We start from the raw sequence: 19,274 nt of genomic DNA on the forward strand, positions 1-19,274 counted from the left end.
TCTGTTTGCCGTTAAGCATATTTCGTCAGCATAGTCCAAATGGCTTAATGTTTCCTTCAGGCGCCATTGGATACCCAGTCTCTCGTGTGCACCCACCTTAGCAATCATAACATCATCAATAGCTAGCAAGAACAGAATCGGCGACAATACATCACCCTGTCTCACTCCCTGACGCACTTCAAATGCGTCGTTGTAAGACTCTTTTGTAATAGCAACAATTTTATCAGGAATTTCTCTAGAAACATAATCGATCTCCAGATAATATCACGACTAACGCGATAGAAGCCCTTTTCAAAATCGACGAACATGAGGTAAAGCGGCGATTGGTACTCCGACAATTGTTCAAGAATAATTCGCAAGGTCTTAATGTGGTCTACACATGATCGACCACAGCGTAGACTCGATCTTAGATTTAATCCTCTCTGGAATGATTGTTCCCATTAGCTTTGGAAATACGATTGACTGTTACCCTCTCCTTCAATTCTCTGGGAAAGGTTCTGTTTTCCCAAACAGACTTTACAAGTTGCAACAAAATACCGGCGGCCAAGGCGGGGTCTGCTTTGAGGAACTCGGCAGGTATGCCATCCAGCTGCTTTGTTGCTTTTTAAGATATGTATCGCGGTTCTTATTTCCTTGCATTTCGAGGGGTCAATAATAATGCTTCTGGTAGACCTACGTATGTCCGACAGTTGATGATTTGCATTCTGGTCATCGTTCAGCAATGTACAGAAGTGCTTCTTCCATTTCCGCAATTCATTTTCGATTCACACTAAAAGACTACCGTTCGTATTACGAATAGGATGGTTGACAATATTTTGTAGGCCTACAAGATCTTAAGTGATTTTGTACAGAGTCCTCGCGTTACCTCTCCTTGCAGCTGTCTCAGCGCTTTTTGCCAACTTGTCTAATCTGGCCCTCTTATCTCATCTCACACACCTCTGCACTACTTTTTGAGCCTATACTCCCTTCGCAAAAGTGTTTTCTGATGAGCATCAGTTTCATTATTTATATTTATTTTGAGTGCTCTGCGGTGCGTAATTTTGCCCCAGATGCCAGGATACCCACAAATCCTAATCTCTAGATTGCCTCGGTACCGTTTCAGATCCAGCTTTAATAAAAACTCTTTTTACCGGGCCCACATTGTCTTAATGGGAACATTTGCGTTTAACCCCTTATTTGACGCCTTGTCGTTAAGAGTGCTTGCAAAATCACGACAAGTATTTGGGTCTGTTCGACCATTAGGGGATACCCAGGTAACTTTGTGGCAGGTCTCATATGAGAAAAGGGTTCCACCTACCACTAGCTGACGGGCATTACAAAAGTCGACAAGCATATCACCATTGTCAACTTTGGCATTGAGGTCCCCCATTTTAAGTTTTTTCAAAAAAAACTTTTCCCACGGAATTTTAATTTCAAATTTGACTTTTGAAATATGATCCGAAGTCTTCTAGAAACTAGAGTCCAATGAAACTTCTTTCTTGTTTTAAGCAAACATTGTATATTATTTTGACATCTACGTGTTCGAAACTGTCATTTTTGACATTTGTTATTGAGTCACAATTAGTGAGTTTTGACTGTATCCTGAACTAAAACGCACCACATCAAAGAAAGAAGACCGGAGAAATAAAATGTAGGATAGGAAAGGAAATTTATCATTTTGTTGTTTTACTTATTTTTAGTTTTATGTTTCTCCTTCTCATTTTCTCTTTAACCTTCTAAGTATATTTCTTTTCATTTTTATTATTTTTTTTTATTTTGTATATTTTTGCTGCTACTTTTGCCTTATCGTTAAAATGATTTACGAGCAAATTTTACTGGGCGAGGCTCAACTCTACTCGACTCGACTCGGCTCTGCGTAGTATTTTATAAGGTACGGTATACGTGCAAAAATATTAAATAGGAAATGTTTCATGACCTATTCAGATGATTCTATTGTTTGGTTTTTAGAAGGAAGTCGTAAAAAAAGATACATGGTATGTATACAAAAGAGGTATGCATAGTTTGGTTATGTTGCGAATTGTTTTTTATGGTTTCTTTAGAGAAAAATAAGGTCTTAAAATTTTATCATTATTTCAAGCTTAGTAAAAAAATGTATAAATTATTGTATTTTTTATAAAATTTATGGGAAGGATTTTTGAGGAATATTTAAACGATCTGCTTGGACATTTTTTTTTACTGGAACATTATTGAAAATACCATGAAATGGTTTTCGCTTGGAACCTTACAAATCTTGAAAGACTAAATTTTGTCATTATTTAATAAAAATATTTTTCTTGATGTTACCATCACCAAAAATTTAAACAAACAATAAAAACGATATTCAAACAATTAAATCAGCAATCAAAAAAACGTATTGGCATTAAAGTCAATATTGCCTTGTTGATTTTTCAAAAACACATTTGTTTTTATTTTTTAACTAACTAAATATGTATACATAAATTCAAATATGTTTGTGTATTGTTTAAACATTATAAATACACTTTAATGTAACTTGTAACTGTCTGAGCTTTAAATATTTGATTAATGATTTCAAAGTTCCAAAACATGTGTACACACAAATTTCTTAAAACAACCTTCCGCCTTACAATAATGTTCAGTGTTGTCAGCAATTTAAGTATTTAATCAGCTTGAAATTTGATAAAGTTGTTGTTTTATAAATTATACAATCTAATATGCGAGCCATCTATAGGTGTCAACAACTGTACTGTTTTCAGTTTGAAACTTTAGATATTGTAAACTTACGCCTTAATTATTGAATTTCAAGTTCAAAGTTCTAAATTTAATTTCTGAAAAAAGTATTATTCAAAACCTCTCTATAGCTACTTTTCCGTTAAAATAGTTTAAAAAAAAAACGTTAAAAAAGTTAACTAATAACTAATTTGAAAAAAAAAGTACACTGGGGCGTATACGTAACTTTTTTTTCTAATTTTAAGCCATTCAAAGGTTTTCAAAAAAACAGGTCAAATGGTCACATCGGCTACAGTTCCATCACCTTTTCGTTACCAATTTTCATATTTGCGGTTAAATTTACGAATTTCATCTTCAAGGCCTCAAATCAACTGTGGAAGGTGGCACTACAGTCCGAGGTGGACCTGAACCTTAACCACCATGCGTCGTGAGCTAGCTCGGTTTCTCGCCCGCTTCACATTCCAAGTTGGTTGAGGTCATATCCCACCTCTTCCGTGAGCTATCTTCTATTTTATCAGTCAGTCAACGATGAAGCTCATTTTTGGCTCAATGGGAACGTAAATAAGCAGAATTGTCGATTTTGCAGTGAATATCAGCCAAAAAAAGTCACAGTTTGGTGCGGTTTATGGACAGTACTTCTTTAAAGATGATGTGAATTGTAACGTATTTGTGAATGGTAAGCACTGCCGTGAGATGATATCCAACGTTTTTTGCCCAAAATTCAAGAGTGGTTTCAACAAAACGGTGCCACATGCCACACAGCATTCACAAAAATAGACTTTTTGAGAGGCGAGTTCAGTGAACATTATATTTCATGAGCGGGACCGGTCAATTGGCCGTCTAGATCGTGCGATTTAACGCTTTTAGACTATTTTTTGTAGGGCTGTGTTAAAGCTCATGCTTAAACCGACACGCCCGCTTCAATTGACGATTTGGAAGACAACATTGAAGCATTTATTCGTGAGATACCGGCCGAAATATTGGAAAGAGTATGCAAAAATTGGACTTAACGGAAGGAACATTTGAGTCGCAGTCAAGGTCAACATTTGCATGAAATAATCTTTAAACATTAAATTATATGGACCGTACTATCGATTCAAATAAAGATTTCATTCATTTGTCTGAACAGTATGTATTTGTTTTTAAACTTTTCTACAGCTTTTAAAAAATCGCGCTTTAAATGGTGACTTCAGATGCTCGCAAGAAGACGTTACAACTTAATTCGCTTCTAAGTCCAAAGAAGCAGTGATTTTGAAGAGTTATTCTTCGTGTTTGATTTCAGTGCTGGTGTTGTTGTCTGAATTAATAGCGATGCGTAGTAGACAAAGTCGTTAAATACCTCAAAGTTAAGGCTGTCCATGGTGATATTTTATCCAAGATGTTATCGTTCAATGCCCTTTTTCGATGACAATATAATATACTTGTTCTTGACCTCATTGACCACTTACCCATTTTCTTCGCTTCCGTAGCAATGCTTAGAAACACACTTCTTACATCACGCTTTGATCTTCCATTAATGTCAATATAATCGGCATATCGGAGAAATTGGATGGACCTTTGAAAGACTGAGTCTCTTTTTTGACATCAAAAGCATTGTTGAGATCTTTTCCGATCTTCATAGAGCAGCGTGCATTTTCCATCGTCATTCTGCACACTGATAAGTTTGACAGGTACCTATGCCAAAACAAGTCATTACTCTGTAAAGGACTTCCCTACAGATGGTGTCTTACACGGCTTTGAAATCGATGAATAGATGATTGGTATCGATTTAAAGTTTCTGGGTTTTTCCCAGATCTGCCGTAATGTGAAGATTTGATCAATGGTGGACTTTCCTTTTCTGAAGGCCTTATCAGGATATTGACGGACGAATGCAAAAGACAAATATTGACACAATAATATGGTTTCCTTAATGTTTCTTATAACCTCTCCCCTCACCGAGCGACCCACCGACCAACGAAGTCTATTTTCTTCAGTAGCACCACGATTACACGTTACACTCTCAAGCTTCAAGCTTCTTGTTGTTTCTGTTTGTATTTTGTGGTGAAATTGTTTCTTATAAATTTATTTTATTTTATTTATTTTTTTTTCTGTGCATTTTGCTGACTTCTTTTGCGCGCGCCTGTCGTTTATTTGATTTATGAAGCGTAAAAACGCTTATGAGAGCGTTAAGCGTTTGAAATGGAATTCCATGATACAAAATGGCAGAAGGGTGTGCTGAATGTAAGTACATACGAGTACGAGTATACGACTTGTTTCTTATAAAGTAGCCTCACTCGGAATGTGCTTCGTATGCTCGTACTCGTATCTATCTTAATATGAACCGTAGTCAAACGTACATAGATACTTCTACTTCCTTTGCTTTGACGACTCAGTGGGTAGTCGGTACTTGGTTCGGAAAATAGTTACAGAGCCCAGAAAGATTATATATGTATGTAGTAAGTGCGTCAATTCGTATAAACTGAATGAAATTATAGCTGGTCTTAGAATTTCGTGCGTAACATTTTATACGGTTTTTATGACGCAGTACAAAAAATGTATCTTTTAGATACAAATCCACATACAAACATTTTTGTAGGTATACTCAAAGGTATAGAGAAGTTGATGAATGTAAGAATTTATTTACTTTACTCGGTTAAAATGTAGCAGTGAATTAATTATGACACCACATATGCAGGTGTTATATAGATACATTGTAAAATGCCTAAAGATACAAAATTACAGCTATATATGTAAAATACAAATTCCATTTTATAAGTTTTTGTTTTAAGGCTTTTGCTTACATAATTTGTGTGGTTTTGTGTTTTATTATTTTGTTTGCCAACTCAAGGTGTGCTTTGTGTATCTTTGGGTTCAATATATTTTAGTATTGGCTTTTGTTTTTATTGTTTAAGTTATTAAAGTTTAATCGTTTTGGTTAATTAGAATGTGATACCATTTGATCCGTTTTTAATAATTGGTTTAGATAGAACGGTTACCATACAACAATTTGGAGAGTTGATTATGTGGGTACACAGAAGGTAGGCTGTAGATATTTAGAGGTAGGCAGAACATGTTCAGAGACTTTTTAAAAGAACATTTTTCGTGTGTTTTTTTATAGATAGAGTTTTCGAATAAGATGTTTTATTTTGATTAGCTTGCTTTTTGAACAGTTGTCACTTTTGAGCTGTCATCTTTTGGCATTTGACAGGCAAACACTTTCTTGTTATTAAAAATGGAACAATACACACTTTAACAACGCACTGAAATTCACTACAAAACTATGGAAATTTTTTTAGTCTTATGTCCATGTTTTAGGAACCTTGACCGTGTTATTTCATGAAGAGATTATCGAAATTGGCAACCGAAATCTTGCAATTCAAAACCACTTTTAAGATGGAATTCGTTAAGTTATTGAGAACATACAACAACATACAAAGTTGTACCAATTGTCCAATGAAAAACAAGACTAAATAAAGGTATTTTATGTAGCGAGTGTATTTCTTTTAAGAAGGGTGTCAAAGTCAACAGTTTCTCAAAAAAACTCAGTACTACAGACCTTCTTAGCTACTCTGAGGTACAAGAGGATTAAATAGCATACTCAAAAATAAAATTGCCTAAAGACCTTGGCAAAAAATTTTATAAAAGTTAATACGTCAGAGATGGTGTTTTAAAAAAGAGGCTTTGATGCGACCCACACTGATTTGTCGATTTGTCTTGCTTAAAAGTTTGTAGGTTTTCGTGTTTTGTTAAAAACATTTGCCGGATGAATTATTCTTAAGAAATTAAAAATGACCAACAATATTTTGCATATAATGAAATAATTTAATTTCGAAATCTATTTTAATTTTATAGGAAAAAACGGAGTGTTGGATTTTTATAAAGAATTAACTGAATGTCGAAAACAATATTTTCTGTAAAATAAAATGAGTTTAAAGACAATATTTGAAAAGATGTTTGAACCGAAAATCAATTTTACCAACTTTTAGTAATGTTTTTTTAGGTTTTTATTTTTTGTAAAAAAAAATTGTCAATTCAATTTTTCCCAAAATTTTCCCAATAGTTTTTTTTATAAAATTAAATTAATTTAAACACACTATCTCAACGACAAAATTTGTACGACCTTTTAGTAATTCATTTTTAGGTATTTATTTCTTGCAAGAAAACTGTCAATTTTATTTTTCTCAAAAATTTTACTGAGTGTCGAAAACAATATTTCTTAAAAGATGAAAATAGTTTAAAGCCAATATCTCAAAGATTTAAAAATATATTTAGATCGAAAATCAATTTTTAATAAATTTTATTAATATTTTTGTTTAGATTTTCAGTGTTTTGTAAGAAAACTGTCAATTCGATTTTCTCATAATTTTACTAAATGTTGAAAACAATATTTTTAAATTTTGAAAAGATATTTGAGTCGAAAATCCGTTCTTACTAACTTTTATTATTGTTTTTATGGTTTTCATTGTTTGTAAGGAAACTGTCAATTCGATTTTTCTCGAAATCTTACTAAATATTGACAACTATATTTTTTGAATGATAAAATTAGTTTAAAGCAAATATCTCCAAGTTTTGAGAAGATATTGAAGTGGAAAATTAATTTTGCAAAACTTTTGTTTATTTTTTTACTTTTTTTTTGTGAACAAACTGTCAATTCAAATTTTCTAAAATCTTACTGAATATTGACAACAATATTTTTTCAAGTTTGAAATTAGTTTAAGGCCAATATTTCAAAGTTTTTAATAGAGATTTGAGTCGAAATTCGATATTTACCAACTTTTAGTAATGCTTTTTTGGTTTTTATTTTTTGTAAAAACAATTTTCAATTCAATTTTTCTCAAAATTTCACCGAACTTTGAAAACAGTATTTCTTATAAGACAAAATTAGTTTGAAGCCATAATCTCAAATTTTTAAAAAGATATTTGAGTCGAAAGTCAGTTTTTACCAACTATTGTTAATTTGTTTGTAGATTTTCATTTTTTTGTATGAAAACTTTTGATTCGATTTTTCTCAAAACTTTTTAAATGTTGACAACGATATTTAAAAAAAAAAAAATTTAAGTCTAATATATCAAAGTTTTGAAAAGATATTAAAGTGGAAAATCAATTTTTACAAGCTTTTGTTAATTTGTTTTTGGTTTTTTATTTTTCTTAGAAAATTGTCAGTTCGATTTTTCCCAAATTCTTACTGAATGTTGACAGTAATATTTTTCAGATATGAAATATAAGTTGAAAGCCATAATCTCAAATTTTTGAAAAGATATTTAAATCAAAAATCAATTTTTTCCAACTTTTATTAATTTGTTTTTGGGTTTTAATTTTTTGTAAGAAAACTGTCAATTCGATTTTCTGAAAATCTTAGTGAAAGATAACAACAATGTTTTTTTAAAGATGAAATAAGTTAAGAGCCAATATCATAGGTTTTGAAAAGATATTTGAGTCGAAAATCGAGGTTTACCAAGCTTGAGAAATGTGTTTTTAGTTTTTTATTTTCTTTAAAAAACTGTGAATTTGTTTAAAGTATCTTTTTGCGTTATTACTTGTATAACAAAATTTATTTGAAGCCGATTCTCTTCTGGTTTTTGAGCTATGGACTCTTTTTTTTAGACTCTAGGGACCTTGAAACGTCGAGAAATGTCAACCTTTCAATTCGAAAAATCTGACCGATTACAATAACTTTCTATGGGAAGTTAATAAAACACTAATTATTTATTAAATTACTGTCATTTCTTTTTATTATGATAATATTGGTATAGTTCAATAATGTATGAGTTAAAATGTCAGGAAAATGGCCACCTCCATCTGATGATTCAAATTTTCGATGACGCTGAGGCATAATTGGGGTTATATGCCGTTAATATACTGAATTATCTAATCCTTTAGCTCTTGAATTGCAGCCGGCTTTTCGAAGTTCAATCTTTTTTTCAAATAACCTCAAAGAAAACAGTCAAACAGTGTCAAATCCCATGACTTTGGCAGCAATTTTGGATATCGCCATCACGTGAGATAACAAGCCTATTGAATTTGTTAAGGAAATGAGCCATTTCAGCTGAGTGGAAAATAGCGCTGCCCTGTTTAAACCACATATCGTTCACATTAATATCTTCTACTTCGGGCCATAAAAAGATCGTTATTATCTCACAACGGTAAATACCATGTGCAGTAACTGCCTAACCGGCCACAAAATACGGCCTGATAATTCCGCCAGCCCACAAACCGCACTAACCAGTCAATCTTTGTGGGTTCATTTTTTTTGTCGACAATTACTCTTGGATTCTGTTTATTGATGAATCCACTGAGGTTAAAGTGTGCCTTATGTCTGAAGAAGCTTGAAAATTGATCATCCACTGTTGCCACTTTTGACGAAGCCTGAAATGGCCAATACACACTTTGATTTGATAGTTATATTTTTGTGTATTTTACATGGTTTTAGTTGAGTTAGTCTGAAATAGAGAAATGTCAAATGAAATATAGAAAAAAACTTGACTTTAAGGTATGGTTTACATTCAACATCGGCCCTTAAAAGTCAATAACCCTTTACATACTCCTAAGTGCTTCTGTTGTGACAGTTCCATTGTTTTGAAGCATTGAAACGTAAATGTTTATTTTGTTTGGAATCATGGAAAATACAATAAGTTTTTAATTCATAATTCACTAATAGTGTTTTCTTTTCTTTTTTTGGAAGGGCAAGTTAAATTCGACCCCCAAACCTTTTCGTAAAATTCGAACGCACACAAAACATGAACTTAAATAATTTTAAAATCTCAAATTCTCACTTTCACTATCACACCTATTCTGAAAATAAATAAGAAACCAAACATCTCATCACACCTTCCCTTAAGTCCCCTTTTTAAAAAATATATATTTTTAAATAAGCAGATATTATGTACACTTGTACGCGTTTCAAAAATAAAAGAAAATAAACAAACATTTACACATCAACTAAATCAACAAGACTCCTAAGTGATAGATACATTATCCTAATGGCACTTTTAAGCTAAATGTAAATACATAACTCCGTATATATGCCTTTCTCCTCTCAGTCTCACTTCTCACATAGGAAGTTGTTTTATCTTCATTTTACTTAGAGGTTTATGTACAATGTACGTAAATGTAAACGTGGATAACATAATTGACATAAGAAATATGTATTAATAATTGAATATGCTCTTGGCTTACAGTCTGAGAACGCCGCCGCTGCTTCGCAAAACCAAAAACTATACTCGCTGCTCTGACAATTGAACCCTGCTTCTTAATTGTATTTTGCCATTCTACTTAAAATCAAATATTGACTTAAGGATTATTCCACGACACAAACTCAAATTGAAAAATAAAAACAAAATGAAAAGTATCTATCTCGCAGCTTATAGAATCCATTCTGCCTTCGTTCTTAGTATATCTTGTGTGCCTTCGTTATTTATAGGCTCTGAGTATCTTTTCTGGATTGCCTTTTGTATCTCATAGTTTGTAGATACATTCTCTCCTCTCGTATATTTGATGGGTAGATTCTTTGAAGTAGGCGCTTCTGTGTGTATATCTGAAAGCCAAAGCCAAAGAGGACGCAAAACATCACCACAGAAAGACAAGACGAGGAAGGTTAAAGGAGGAGGTTAGAGGCTATATAGAGTCCCACAGCGTAGTCTCTAGTGATGCTATAGAGCGAGCTAAAGTGGAAGATTTTCTTTCTCGCCATTAAGCAAACATTTACAGTGGGCATTTTTATTTATTTATACTTTTTTTTCATTTTTATTTTATGCCAAGTCAATGATGGAGATGGAGATGCGCCTTCATAGTATCTTTCCACCTACCCGCATATCTTTATAGCCTATACCCTGCTCTATAGAGCTTATGCCCATCCGACCGGGCTGTGGCTGTGGCCATTCGGTTTGGCCTTTGGAAGCTGGGAGGTATTATAATAGTGTGTGGATGTGGATGAATGAATCCGATTAAATTCTTGGAATTTCATTTTCAACGAGAATAAATTTGTTTGATGGCCTTCTGTTTATTTTGTTGTTAATTTTTTGTCTGTTTTGTTTTTCTACTTTATAATTTCCAACTTGTGGTGTGTATAATTAATTTATTATCTAAAGTTAATTTTTTTTTGAAATATTTAACATCCATATGGAAGTTGCTTAGTTGTTGTTGTCATTTTAATTATGGTTATTTAAAAATTAATTTATTTATATTGACTTATAAATAATTCTATAATAAAATTGTTTAAAAGATTAAATACAAATTAAAATTGTTGGTAGGTTTTGAATGGATATATAAAAACTTAACCATTTGGGTATTTTATTATAATGTATCTCAATATCTATAATGTTTGTACAGTATCTCTATTTCTACCAATTTATAGGCCAGAGATAAAATTAGAGAAAATAAGTTTTTTTGTTGTTGTCATAATTTTTATTTTTGGATTTATATAAAGATACTAATCCGGATTGTTGCCATCATCATCATCATCGTCATCTCCAGCATCGAAACCAACTCCGACACCGATACCGACATCATCGTCGGTATGGTAATTATAAATTAAAGAATAATTAAATGGTTATTGACCAGTTTTTGTTACTAATATTGTTGTTGCTGTTAATTTTATTGTTGAATAATTGTGCTGCGTTTGGGTTTTATTATTATTTTTTATTTTGTTTTATATTGGAACAACATAATTTTAAAATTGAATTTATGTTCAATTTTTAATTAAGTAGCCAAAGCCGATTAACATACCAATAATGATATTTAAAAATATAAAATAAATTAGGTAGCTTAGGTTGTTAATAAATAAATAAACTTATTGCTAAGTGGAATTTTTTATTTTTTTGCAAACGATACGATTTAAATTTTAATTGAGTTCTTTTGTTCTTCGAAAATAAAAAGAATATTTATTTAACCTATTAAATATTCATACAAAACTCCAATAGTTGTGAAATTATTAATTCTATGTATATCGACATTCTTCAACTTCTGTTCTGCCAAATATGGTTTAAATTTATTATTGCAAAAATAAAATAAGCTATCAGTCATAAATTGTATAAATTGATTTCCTTCTCTTTTTTTATTTTGTTCAATAAAATAGTTTAACGAGAATTTAATATTTAAGGGAATTGTTTGAAAAAGAGCAATGAAAAAAACAATACGCATACGCCATAGTGTACCATCAATGAAAAAATGCTGAAATTGAAACAACGGCATATGTTTTTATACATTGGTTCAGGTTTTTTTGAAAAATGTTTAATTGAAGGATGTTTTTTTGAAATGAATTCTTTCTCGGAGAAAGAAAGTCAAATCGGGAAAACTTATTTGCCATTACATTTTTTCTGTAATTTAATCTGTTCATGAAAAACTTTAAGCCTACTTATCATGATGACGTTACAAATGTTGACTCTTAATGTATTGATAGTCCAGAGTCTTAAAATTGACACGTACAAAAATAAGCAACAGTTAAACCACTTGGATTTTAGAGGTCAATTCTTTTAAATGTATTAAATTTGACGTGTGTCAAATGAAGGGCCATCAGTTATTGTACCGAAATGAGTTTTTTAGTATTCTATTGTGACCAAAATCTGTAAAATTGGAAGCAATTGTACACCTGTCAAAATTAAGTATGAAATGTCAAAATAAAGTGAAATCAAGTGGCGCCTGTAAAAATATCGTAAATATAATTGCATTGACAAAACAACGATATGAATCCTGAACAAAATTAATTAATATGTCTCATTCATTTATAAAGAGTACTGTCAAATGTTTTCAAGGCAGACACTAAGCTTTTGTGCAAAAAATGACATTTCTCAATATCAGGCCAACTCAATTTGAAACTTGGGAAGATACACAATCGAGCATCGAGGTAAAGTTATTCAGACTTGTTATGAAAATACGTCATTTTTCAGGCAATTTAATCTTCCAAATGTGAGTACAATCGGAAAAAAGGTACAAAAGTTTGAGCAAACCTGGTCCTTTAGAGATAGAAAAACACCTGTGCATGCTCGTACAGCTGCTCTTCTCGAGAGTGTGGCTCTAGCACCACTGTTCACCCCAAATCGTCTTCGAGGTCTTACCCAACAACCGCACTTCTCACGCTCGTAGTTGATGAACATTAAACATAAAGACTGGCATTTACACACTAACAAGATGCAATTGACTGAAGAACTAAAGCTTCATTTGACCATTTTAACCGTCGTCAATATTAAGAAAAGTGGCAAGAAATGCCAACAATGGATGATCAATTTTTCGAAGAAAATCATTTAGTTTGTTTGCGCAAGAAAACGTGCTTTTTCAAACAGATGATTTTTCACCCATAATTAATGTCAGACTGCAGATAAATTAAATGAACCTTTGTCAGCCATTAGTTCAAGTTCCTTATGCAAAACTATATAATCAGTCTAGCGAGTGAAATGTTGAATTGTTGAGATCGATGGTGTGTTGATATTCGTGAATTTAGTCTCATATTTTCGTTTACAGCTGACACATTCTAGACTGTGCTCAATGGACGAAAACGAAAACCATGGACTTGACTTATATCCTAATTCCTGTTGGAAACCCCTACGTGACGATTTCCAGAGTTGTGTTTCAGATCCCTCCAACTTTTGCCTAGTGACGCTGATTCCAGCTTTACTGCCCTACGCGATGTGATTCTCAGTCGTCCAGCTCTTTTTCCTTCTTGTGAGAGCGGATTCCACTGAACTGCTTGGCCTGCAATGCAGTCGATAGTTTCCAATCCATTTCCACTTAAGCCATCGTATTATAGAGTATATAGGTTCCTGGCCTGTCCTTCTATGAAGGACCTCATTTGATTTACGGTCTGGCCAGAAAATCTTTAGGATGTAACGAAGACATCTATTCATGATGGTTTGCAACTGAAGTAACCTTCCAAGTTGTTCACCCATAAAAAAGCACAAATTCGACATTTGTGCGAAGCAGTAGTAGCTTTGTTCTTAAGCTGATAGAGTTATTCCTCCAAATTCTTAACATCATACCAAACGACGCTTTTGATTTGCCAATGCTGCAGATGACGTCTTGTTTGGTTTCGCATTCCATGGAAACGATGCTTACAAGGTATTAAAAGCTCTCAACTTTTTCCACTTTTTTTGGTTGCGACAAAATATTTATTTGAGAGGATGGTCTGGTTCCGAGGCTGATCATTTTTGTTTTTCCGGAATTAATTTTCAGTTCCACAACTTCTGCTGCTCTCTCCACACTTGTTGTCATTTGATGGAGATCCATGATCCTATGAGAGAGTAAGCAAACATCGTCCGAGTAATCCAAGTGCTTTAAATAGAATGACAAAGTCCATTGGATCCCTCCGCTACGTGATAAAGATGTGCGCAGTTCATCGTATAACCCTTTCTGACTCCACTACGGATTTTAAAATCATATGACAACCTACCATTGTGCAGAACGTGACACTTAGATCCATCATATGTTGCTTTAATAAAAGCAATTAGTTTTTCTGGGATGCCTCTTCTCCGTAAAGCTAACCAGATATACTCCCTGTTAACGCTATCAAAATTCTTCTCGAAGTCGATCAACAGCAGGTGAAGTGGTGGTCCATATTCAACGCACTGTTCAATAATGATCCGAAGGGTGTTGATATGATCACTACAGGGAGATCCAGCGCGGAAACCTGCTATTTCGGCATAGAGTGTTGTGCGTTCCAGTACAACTTTTTCTACTATTTTGGCAACCATGGATGCTTTCCAAAAAAACTTATCAATGTCAAGATTTATTAGAACAAATTTACTAATGGCCAACATTTCTTTTCGGAAGATAGTTTTTAAGCTAGACAAAAATCACTCAAACTTTCAATGTATCCCAAGCAACTAAATAAACAAAAATTAGTGATAGCCCACCCTGTATCAAAACATCAATTCTTATAGGTTACTTGGTAATTCCAAATATAGCTAATTAATAATGCAGTGCTTTGCTAGATTTCTCATTTTTCATAAGACTTTCAACAATTCCTACAAATTCAAATTCTTCAGTTTAATACAATAAAAGTGTACAACTAAGTCGAGCCTTAACTATTTCAAAACTTTGTTTACTTATCTTGAATAAAGTTTAAAAAGAGAAAAAGGGTAACAATGAAATTTATGATGTTAGCAATTTTGGCTGCTATTATTTTTCAAAAACGCTTTAAAACATAAAAAAATTGGATAGCAAATTTGTATCTCAGTTTTTCTTGAAGATTATAAGGTGAGATTTGAGTTAAGTCGCGAATTTTTTTATGAAATAAAATTCTAGATTAAGAACTTAAGATACATCTTAACATGTACTAATTTCTTTTGCCAATTAATTTCAATACCTTGTTTCAAAAAATTCTTCCTTGTCATCTTCTTCTTCTTCTTAAGATGGACCGTCAGTCCTGTGTGAACTAGGGCCTCACCCAACAAACTTCTCCATCCAGCTCGGTCGCTTACTAGATGTCTAAAGTGTCGCGCTCGAAGTTGGTTGAGGTCTTCCTTGTAATCAATATTATTTAAAACTATCATAGGCATTACTATCCTTAGGACATGTTCGTAGAAGAATGCACTCCTTTGTGAATGCAATCGTCATGAATCATTTATTGAATTCAACTTAGAGATTGGATTAATTGATTTCACCTCTAGATTGGGATACACAAAATTTTTCATTTAAAAGATTCTTAACATTTGTTCCTCAATCATTTGATTTCAATCAATTGAGTGTACTCATTAAAGACTTCATGCAGGCATTTGCATTCTCTTGAAGTCTTTCTTTTCTTTAACAATTCTTACATTCTTTTGCAATCTATGCATTCACTTGATGTCTTCATTGGGAATCACGAGTATAAAACGAATGCAATCTTTTAAGTGAACTCATAAAAGATTGCATTCGCATAAGATTGCACTCTTTTTAATGTCTGTTTTAGGTGAATTACATGCAAATTTCGAATTCTCATCACAAATTAGGAACAATCTTCTTATCGATCATACATTTTATTGTGTAATCTTTTGATTTATTAAGGAAATGACAATCGTCAATAGTAAAGTCCAGATAGACCACTAAAAAGATAAAAAATATGCTTCAAAAACTAACACTCAAGAACTTCTTTAGAGGATGGAAAACAATTAATAATATTTCTATTTAAGTTGATTTGTCATAATTTATCAAAGTCTTGTGTAATTTGGTTGATTTGTCATAATACCGTACAAAGGTAAATTATTTGTATCTAATTTTCTATTTTTATATCAACTACTCATTGAAATACCTCACTCAATAAAACGATTTAACAAAACAAAAAACAATCTAGACTTTAGCTTAAAATTATTCACAGAAAGCTAAATATGTACAAATACAATAATCTTAGGTCAACATTAGGTTGATGTAGATACTATTCGTACTCGTTGTTTATAAGTTCACCCGCGTGTATCTTAAATTGTACTCTTTTCATTTTAATACCTTAAACAGCTTTAACTATTTGTTCCTTTTTTTCTTGTAGGTATTTAACGATTTGAAATATAATAATTGGTTTCTTTTGTGTTGATTTCATAACCACACACTCAATCAATAACAAAAGAACATAGAAAATAATATAAAATAATAATCTCTATAAAAGATACGAATTGAATAGGTCTAAAAGAAGGCAGAGGTAGGCAGGTATACAAGATACCAAAACAAAAAGATACGAAGAAGGGTACAAAATTATTATGAGAAACTAATGTGGTGCGGTAGACGACGACGGCGGCGGTGATAGCGAGCAGTGGAGCAGTGAAGTGTAAGGCGATTAAGGCGAAAAAGACTATATCTCGGCTATAGATGTATAGTAAAAGATACAAGCCATTCACGTACCTGATAATTTTCATGTCACTATTAGCTTGGCATTAGAACGCCATTAGGCAAAAGCAAAAGATAGAGGGTTCCTATAGAAGATATTATGGGGTCTAGAGGTCTCTACAGAGATATAAACACCAACAACCTATATAAGTGGTAAGATAGATATAGGTAGGTATAGAACAATAAAGGAACTTCAGAACATGGAGTCATTGCCGGAGCCACAGTCATCGTCATCATCATCGTCGTATAGTCATCGTAGTCGTTTTAGTCTTGAAACTTAAAACACCTTCTTTTGTGTTTCTCCATTACTTACTTCTTTTATACATATATACATATAGTATACAAATCGCAAACAAAAATAAACACCGGTAGAAACTTGATATCCCTCTTTATAGATACCAAGGTATACATTGAGTACCTATAGGTAGGTATAAGGTCTTTAGAGCTAAAGGTACTAGAGACGGTGCAATTGTCCATCAGTGCTTTGGCTTTATTAATGCCTTAAGCCTGGCGTTGGTTATAAATGCTCTTATGTACCTAGTATAGAAAAATATATACGTACATGATGGTGTAAAAGATATATATTTAAGTACAGGGTGGGTCAAAAGTGACACTAACTTCAATAATATTTAATTTTAAGTTGGTCTGTGTGTTCACGACCCTACAGCTTAAACTTTTGGATCGATTGAGTTAAAATTTCTTAACTAAAGCTTTTTTAACTATTTTTAAAACAAAACCCACAGTTTTTTGAAAGTTCTCAAAAACGGCTAGAGAGATTTTTATGAAATTTCTTAAGATCTTTTTTAACTTGGCTTACATATATCAATATTAACAATACATTTTTTTTAATAGTCCCATTTTGTTTTTAAATTCTCTCAAAAACTAATGCTCCCTCAAATACGCACAAGCCTCATGTTCAGATAGGTGAGCGTTTTCAAGAACGAGTTGCATAACAGTTTGTAGAACAACCGCCTGCATTTCAATTGAAGCTTAAGCAATGTACACCTAGTGTGCAAAATATGCAAAGTGTGCTTAGTGTGCCCAATGTGCTTAGTGTGCCCAGTGTCCACAGTGTTCTTATTGTGCTCAGTGTGCGTAGTGTGCAAAATGTTCAAAGTGTGCTTAGTGGGCTCAGTGTGCTTAGTGTGCCTAGTGTCCGCAATGTGTCTACAAATGGACGCAGCGTGTGCAGGAGGTGTTATCAAAAATTAGTGCTCCTCTAAATAAGCACAAGCCTCATGTTTAGGTAGTTGGACGTTTTCTAGAACGAGTTCCATAACACTTTGTAGAACAACTGCCTGCATTATATGCAAAGTGTGCCCAGTGTGCTTAGTGTGCCCAATGTGCTTAGTGTGCCCAGTGTCCCCAGTGTGCTTATTGTGCTCAGTGTGCCCAGTGTGCTTAGTGTGCTCAGTGTGCTTAGTGTGCGTAGTGTGCTTAGTGTGCGTAGTGTGCTAAGTGTGTCCAGTGTGCTCAGTGTGCCCAGTGTCCACAGTGTACCAAATGTACGCAGTGTGTGCAATAGCTCTTATCTGCTGAAACCACTAAGGACTTCGATTATCAGCAATCGTTTTCCAAATTAAATATTTTATGAAAACAGCTGCAATTCTCTTCTAAAAACTCTTCGAAGAAAACTTAACAAAAATTCAATATTTCGGACTTTTTATAACCCTTTCAAGTTAGTGGTCTTCCAGCTTAACTTTAAAAGATAAACTACGGGTTCCTGTTATAAAATTAAGCAACCTATAAGCTCTTAAATTCAATTAGTTCGGTCCTCTTTAAAGCACTGTAGTTCAATTTAGTGAATCCTTCAAGTTTCTTTTCTAAGCACCTTCAAACAGCAATACAAGTTTATGACGTTCTTAAACAACGAAGAAACTTTTGTTCCACCCTGTATGTGAATCTACGTATGGTATGTATGTCTATGAAAGCTTAACATATTCAAAGCGATAATTCGACACTCGTCGGTTAAGGTGGATTACTTCCGTTTCTTCTCTTCCCTTTGAACCACAAGAACTCTACTCTGGCACCATCATCATCAGTACCACCGAACCGGCATGCACCACCGACCATATTATAGAACTTTATGTGTAAAAGACGTAAACTGAGGTTAGCTCTTTGCAAGGAGAGGCTAAACGAAAATGACTATTATACGAAAAGCTATCCTATATCTAGGTACTTATCCATAGTTGTATAGCATACACAAAGGAGGGCGTTAAAGTATGAACTGGAGTCGGAGTGATACCAAAGAAGAAGCAAAAAGGAATATTTCCAAGAGCTTGGGTTGCCCATTTAGTGCACAAAAAAAATAAAACTCAGTCTCAGACAGACCAACCAAACCTTCCGACCGAACTACTACGACGACGACCAACCGAAAAGATAGATAGGTATAGTTGAATAACTACCTTTTTGCAAAGTCCAGAAGAAGATCGAGAGAGTCTACATAATGTTGGGATGAAAACAATAGCTCCTTTAGTGGCATATAGCATAATGGTTTTGTGCATTTGGCTATAGCTAAAAAGTAGAATAGGTATAAGATAAGAATGCTTTTGCATTTGGCAAGTTGTTATTACTCTCCAAGAACGTTCTTTGTCTTTTTCCTCTTTTTTTTGCATCTTTCTATAGATACAATATACTTATGTATACCTACATAAGGTTTCATGATGATGATGATGATGGAAGAAGGTACCAACCTACATATATTCATTGATATGAGATGATGAGGGAAATGCTGATAGTTCCCAGATGATGCTGGATGTTTATATGCATCAATTTGAATAAAGATATTTATGTTCAATGTAGATAGAAGCACTATAGATACA

The 19,274-nt window shown here is 33.2% G+C and overlaps 1 protein-coding gene across 1 annotated transcript in view; it reads left to right on the top strand.

Annotated features, from left to right (window-relative positions):
• The window catches only part of LOC129950062 (streptococcal hemagglutinin-like), a 255,098-nt gene that overhangs the window by 23,403 nt on the left and 212,421 nt on the right, over nt 1-19,274 (top strand). The window lies entirely within an intron of this gene.

This window comes from Eupeodes corollae, chromosome 3 (assembly GCF_945859685.1).
Source record: "Eupeodes corollae chromosome 3, idEupCoro1.1, whole genome shotgun sequence".
In the NCBI taxonomy this organism is placed as follows: domain Eukaryota; kingdom Metazoa; phylum Arthropoda; class Insecta; order Diptera; family Syrphidae; genus Eupeodes; species Eupeodes corollae.